Source organism: Pipra filicauda, unplaced genomic scaffold, assembly GCF_003945595.2.
Source record: "Pipra filicauda isolate LSUMZ 115617 unplaced genomic scaffold, ASM394559v2 scaffold240_size1633699_pilon, whole genome shotgun sequence".
Lineage (NCBI taxonomy): Eukaryota > Metazoa > Chordata > Aves > Passeriformes > Pipridae > Pipra > Pipra filicauda.
The window spans coordinates 289,271-296,205 of NW_024104355.1; positions in this window are offsets into that span (position 1 = coordinate 289,271).

Genomic DNA, 6,935 nt, shown 5'->3' on the forward strand with positions numbered 1-6,935 from the left:
AGGGCAGTCTGCAATTTACTCCAGCAAACTGTCACAGGAAACACTGGGAGATTCAGCCTTTCTGTTACTGTATCAAATTTCAGAAAATTTATACTGCTGCATTCTTGGCAGTCACATATTATATTGCTGGTTGGATTCTGCTCTTCCCTGCAAACCCATTTCCAGAAACATGATGCAGAGCAGAGCTGACCTGGCATGTTCTCCCAGGCTTGGCACCTCTCTCCATGCCTGCCTGTGGCTCAGCAGCCAGGGTGCAGACTGGGAATAGTGCAGAGATGTGCACCCTTGCTACAGAGAAGGATGAAAGAAATGACACAGATGTTGCTGCCAGGAACTCTCATTCCAGCCAACAGGTCATACTTAAGTAAGCCTTTCAGCTGGTCTGTCCTCTTGCACGCTTCCAATGGGTGAATACCGTAAAAGGAGTACCAAGAGCAGAGGACAAGTTCTTTTAAGCACTCTGTGGTGTACTTAGAAAGAAATGCATACTCCTCCAAAAGCTGTGGCTCAGAGATCTTCACACTGTGTATTAAACTTTACTCTACTACATGGAACTGCAGTACTGAAATGGGGTGCCAGTGCAAATATGAAGAGGGAAATAGATTTTCATCGGTTAGTGTTTACATCTGATTTTATTCAAAGTCAAGTGAGCCTTACAGTGAACAAAGAGGACATAACTATTTCTAACACCTTCCTGACACCATTTTTCTGGTAAGAGTGGACCACACTTTCTTTTTTCCTAATAATCGTGTTACAGACCAGTGTGACCCATGCCATACTGTCCCCAGTACACAAACAAGACAGCTATCCCAGGAAACAAATTAATTATACAAGATATCACTAGTTTGAGAAAAAGTTTGGGGTTTCCTGTCTTGAATCTACACTGAACACTAGGCTTAATATTTTATCAAACAATTTTTTTTCCCATACAATTTCTGTAAGATAAAAACTAATAAACCTAAAACTGCAGAGGTTATGGTTGTCTGTAGTGCTACTTCACATAATGGTACGATCTTTGAATTTTCATTTTGGTACTGTTATTTTTTTCATGATTTTTAATTGTAAATGTTTTAATTGTGTAAATGTTTGCTGGCTGCTAACAGCACTGTGAGTCTGGAGTTCTAGATATCATGCAGTTAATTAAATTTGAGAGGAAACAACTAAAACTTTACCTTCAGTAACATAGACAGTCACTGGTCATCATGTTACTACAGAATTTAACAGTAGCGTGAGAAAATCATATATCCTTTGACTATTATCTAAAGGCTTAATGTATTTGCTTCATGTTAGTGTTATATGTTTAACTTCTTCCCATTAGTTTTGTTGCTGACATAGTGACTGATCGAGCTGTGTACAAAACAAAACCCAAGATATAAGGTGATCTTAAAACCATGTGTTAGGGAGGCAAGGAAAAGGTGTCAATTGCTTGTGTGTTCTAGAGCACAGGTGGGTCACAAAACCTCACCATATACTCTTTGATCTGGTCAAATTACAGCCTCCTTAAAATGGAGGGAAAGAGATGGGACTTTATGGGCCTATTTGATCTGGTTTAGCATTTCTGTGATAAGTTTGTCATGGTTTGGTTGTAGTTATGGGATGACTTAATTATAGGTTGATCCAGTAAAGTTACCCGTATTTAAAAAGTTGCATAATACTTCCTTGTTTGCCCAAGACTATTTTCAATCACTCATAATAATTTCAATAGATAAAGACCATTTGCATTGAAAATCTACATTGTTTGAGATCTGGTGGAGGCTGGCTTTTTTTTCAACAGCATATTTAACTTTAGCCCAAGAATATAATGCTTTCTTAGAAAGTGGGGGAAAAAAACCCACACACAGCCTTCTGGTTCAAAATTTTCTATGTCTCTAGCTTTATAAGTAAAACTTTGACTGCTTCCCAGGGATTATTCTGCTGTCAAGTCTATGTGTATTGGTATCATGCCTGTCACACTTGATCAAATCATGAGTCTGATTTGCACTTTGCAGACAACTTATGAGTGTCTGTTGGCTCATATGTAAAGAATGACCTTTCTGAAGTGTGCTTCATCTACAAAACTTCGAAGCTGACCAAGGCTTTCCTTTCAGTTGTCACTGTAACCGTAGGCCTTGTAACTGAAATTAGATACAGAGGTCATCTGACCTAATAGAGACCTTTATCTTCAGATTAAATGAATCATGATCCAAACTCCATTGTCTGAATCTCTCCTAACTAGAAATTTACTGTATGATGATTACCTCATTTGTAGATGTCTACATTTTTAGATGCTTTTGCTAAGCTATCTGCCTTTTCCTCACATATCTTGTACTGCCTCTCCTGGTGTGTAGATGGCCCACTCACCTGACATCAAAGCTGGACTGGAAGAAAAGAGGGTAAATTGCAAAAAAGATATTAGACATATGAAAAAAAAAAAAAAAGACAAAACAGATCTTTTGGGAGGTAAGAAATGATACCAATATTCACACAAAGACATGATCCAAGGCCAGGGCTGAGAACAAATAAAGGGGAAAAGAAAAGCTAGGGTAAGAGAGGGGTCTAGAGGTTAGGACTAAATAGGACAAGTCCTAAAATAGTATGAGGAGGTTGGGATCAAAGAACAGAACAAATTGCTTGCAGACTTGCTTGAACATAAATAATTTTGGTTCTCCATAATTTATGTAGCTACTACTTTGGAGTCACAGATTTCTTCAAGGTACTTGCTGATGGAAAGCATTGCATACAAAGTTTTCAACATGCTTAAGCCAAAATAAAACTCTAGATGTTTTAAAACTATTCCAAACAATGCATTACTTCTTTAGATCACCTTGCTTAGATTCGCTGATCATCAGTATTATCCAGGCAATTTTTAATCCAGCAAATCTGACTTTTATACATAACCTTTTCAATATAAGTAATTGTGTTAGACAGACTGGTGCCTTTCTCATCTCAGTACATTTCTGTTCTAATAACATAGTCATTTTAACCTAAAAAGCTTGCCTTAGATTCATTCAGAAGACTCTGAGTGGGATTAAAAGAGCAAGAACGGCACCTTGTGTAATAGCCTTCTCATAAAATAATTCTTTGCCCCCTTGGGAAAATACACAAAACCAGGAAAAATGCAAGATCAGTGGGAGACTTTGAATCCCAGTTTCATTGTAATGCTTAAGTATAGTCCCAACTTGAGGTGACTCAGCTCAGTTTCAGGCCTTTTTTTCTTTCCCCTCCCACCCATTTCTCCACAGCTCAGTCACCTCAGCACTCAGAACAGTGGATGTAACCGCCCTTCATCTCATGATTATGGCCACCACATAAATGCTAAGCTTAGCCCTCTGATGCTGATCGCTCGATGAGGCAACATGGAGTGCCACAGACCCTCTTCGCTGCCTACGTGATCACACTCCTCCTCCCTTTACAGTTCCACAGTCCAAGACAACACAGGACTGAAAGGAGGAGCACCCTTTATAAGAGTTGAAAAATATCAATGGCCTGAATGTTGACAAGGAGTGAATATTGAGGTAGGTTCACTATCCTCAAAGCTAAGGAGGAATCAGGTGTGCTCTCAAGAAAAACATCTGCGCCAGCTGACCCTGAGCCATGCAGAAGCACCAGGAGGAAGCAGCGAGTGGGATACAGCAGTGGGTCCCACCTCAGGCGTCAGATACACCCAGCTGCCAACCCAACCTCCTCTACAAACAAGTTTTCTGCTTGCCAACTGAGAACTTATGAGTGAGGATTAAAGAGCAGGTGATATGGGTGACAAGGTAGTGAGTGTCTGCTCTTGGGTCCCCTGACCATGAGGCCTTCTGTGGGCAGCCAGAAGCAGCCTCCCATCTGCAGGCCCTGGTCCTCATGGGGCATTTTAACTCCCCCTGATGCCAGCTGGAGGGGCATAAGCAGCAGTGTGGCTGCTTGAAAGCACGGCTTGGCAGAATAGGACATGAGAGTCCTGGTGGACACTATGTTGAGCATGAGTCAACAATGTGCCTTTGCCACAAAAGAGACCAATGACATCCTGGGGGCTGCATCTGGAGTCCTGTCACCTGGTCCAAGGAAGTGTTCCTTCCCTGTTAATCAGCACTGGTGAGGCCACATCTGCTGCGTCCAGTTCTGGGCTCCTCAATACAAAAGGGACATGGACATACTGGAGACCATCCAATGAAGGGCCACAAAACAATGAAAGGACTGGAGCACCTCTCCTATGAGGAATGGCTGAGGCATGTGAACTGTTCAGCTCGGAGAAGATTCAGGGGAGATCTTATTAATGTATATAAATACCTGAACTGAAGGTGCATGCCAGGCTCTTCTCAGGGGTGCCCAGAACACAGGAGGTACCATCTGAAGACCAGGAAACACATTTTTACTTTGAAAGTGACTGAGGACTGGAACAGGTTTCCCAGAGAAGTTGTAGAGTCTGTATCCTTGGAGATACTCAAAATCCACGTATTCCAGGACAAACAGCTATAAGCAGCCATGCTTGAGCAGGTAGGTTGGACCCACCCTGGACCTTCAGAGATTCCTTCCAACCTCAGCCAATTGTGAATTTCCCTCTTTCCTTGAAGCCAGATATTGAAGCCAAACCAGATATTCCACTGGTTCCCTGATCACAGTCCCTACAATACTGATATTCTGCAGCTTTATGTGCCAAACGTGAAAATTTGTGTTATTTGCTGCCATTGGTTTTCCTTACGAAGGTTTTGAAAATAGGAGCTGCGTATTTTTTACAATTTATCGGTGAGACGAGAGAGTAAGGCTTTGTACTTTTAAGATCTTGAATTCGTCGATCGTTCTGCGAACATTTTGGAAGCACTAGTAAAGACCCAGACAGCTGACCAGCTTGTGCCATAAAACTCCAGCTAGAACCCACCACTGCTCCTGCTGCAAGGACAAGTACTACCAGTATTACAGCAGTATAATGTCACAAAACCACTTCAATTAAAATTTATAAATCCAATCCTCTTCAGAAACAGGCATGCTTATCTTCATAAACTGGTTCATGTACAAGAAATGAACGGTTTTTGTAGAAGATCCTTTTATTTTGAAAAAAATTTATTACTCACTGTTGTACAAAATATACCTAAAAATATGATGTTAAGATAATTTTGACACTGCTAGGTAGTTTGCAAATTACCTAGTTGAAGAGAAGAAATCACAATTTTTAAGGCGGTTCAAGACAGTAACAACAAGTGAATTATACATTTTAACATATTCCATTTGTAAGCTTTACACAAATGTTATCTGGTACTTGGTATCTGTAAACTTTAATGCTTTATACAAAGTTCCCATTCACATATTTAGAAGATACAATGAAAATAACATTCTACAATTCATTTTTTAAAGCATCTCATTTCTACTCTTCGTTTTACAGAAATAGCTGGTTCAATTCAGAACTTTAATTTTTCAAAGAGCCAAACAAGTAGAACTGATTTCAGATTTCTACTTTGTTTAAAAATGGACAAAAATTAAAGTAACTAATTATCTATGTTTGCTGAAATGTAAAAAAGAACAAAAACATTTTTAAGGCAAATTAGATTAGTAAAACATTACTCTGATTTAAATAATTTATTATTTTAATTCCAGGGTGGTAAGTTAGCAACCATCCACTTAAAACAGCCAATGCCAATTCAATTTCAGCTCATAAAAATTTGGTCTGTTCTTTTAGCACAGTATTACTATTATATTTCACGAGGAAAGAAACCATACTCCCAGAGGCTCCTCTAAACCACCCTCCAAGTAATTTTCAAAAGAGTGCAGTCTGTTATTTATCCTAGGTCCTTCTGAACCATAGGATTTTTATATAATTTAAAAAAACAAACAAACAAAAACACCAGTAAACATTAGGAGAGGAAGGGGGAGACATTAATATTACCTTAAAAAGTGTATAGCCAATAACTAAACATAAAGATGCAGGACATAAAGCAGTAAGATAGTCACCAGGGGACAGATCTTCACCTGGCATAAAGTCAGCATAGCTTCACTGGCATCAGCAGAGCAATCTTGACTTACATCAGTCACAGATCTGACTGTCCATGTACAGAAAAAATTGTTTATGTTAGTGATAAAGATGAGCAGTGTTCAGAAGAGTAGTGTTAGCACACATTCTTTGAATAAAGTAAGTTCATAACACTATGGTTTTCATCTAGTATTTTGCTGCTGATGACTGTCACTCTTGTCACTGGCAGTGTACCTAGTTCAGAATGAATTCATTACCACTTTCAAATGATGCACTAAAATACATTGAGCATTGGTCTACGAAGTTCTTAACCCCAGACAGTTCTTACCAGAAATACACTGAAGCCCATTTACAGTGTGAAGCATAAGGTTTTGAAAGTACTATTTTATAACACTGGTAAGTTTTTATATTACTATGGGTTTTCACTGACCATAATTTGTGTGGAATGAACTGCAACCACTGTAAGTCAGCAGCAACGGAGATTTAGAGCATCATGACTCTTGGCTGTTAGTAATTATTCCTTTTACAGATCATTAGCTATAGTAAATATTTAAAAATATCCCTAAGGCATATGTTTACAGAGCAAATCCTAAAAGCAGAATTAGAGCAACAGAAATAAGTAATTGCACAAGTTTCTCATAGGCACTGAGAAGGCACAAAAGAATTCTCAGAGTGCAGAGGACAAATTACTTAACCAGGAGTGCAAATATTAAAAAAAAAAAAAAAAAAGAAACATTTAAAATCTGGGAAGCAGAGGTAAAATTCCACCTGCTGCTTATGACAGCATTCAGGTCATCTGCCAATGGTACTTCAGACTTTTGTTTGTGTGTCTGTGTGTGTATATATATATATGTATATATAGTGTATATGTATGCTTAATCTAGTAAAATAAGAAATGGGATTCAGATGATTTCTGCCAGAGATGTTTGTAAATGCTCACCTCTACAACTACCACATATTACACTCAAAACAGACAGTTTATCCCAGTGTAATTTTGCACCTCAAT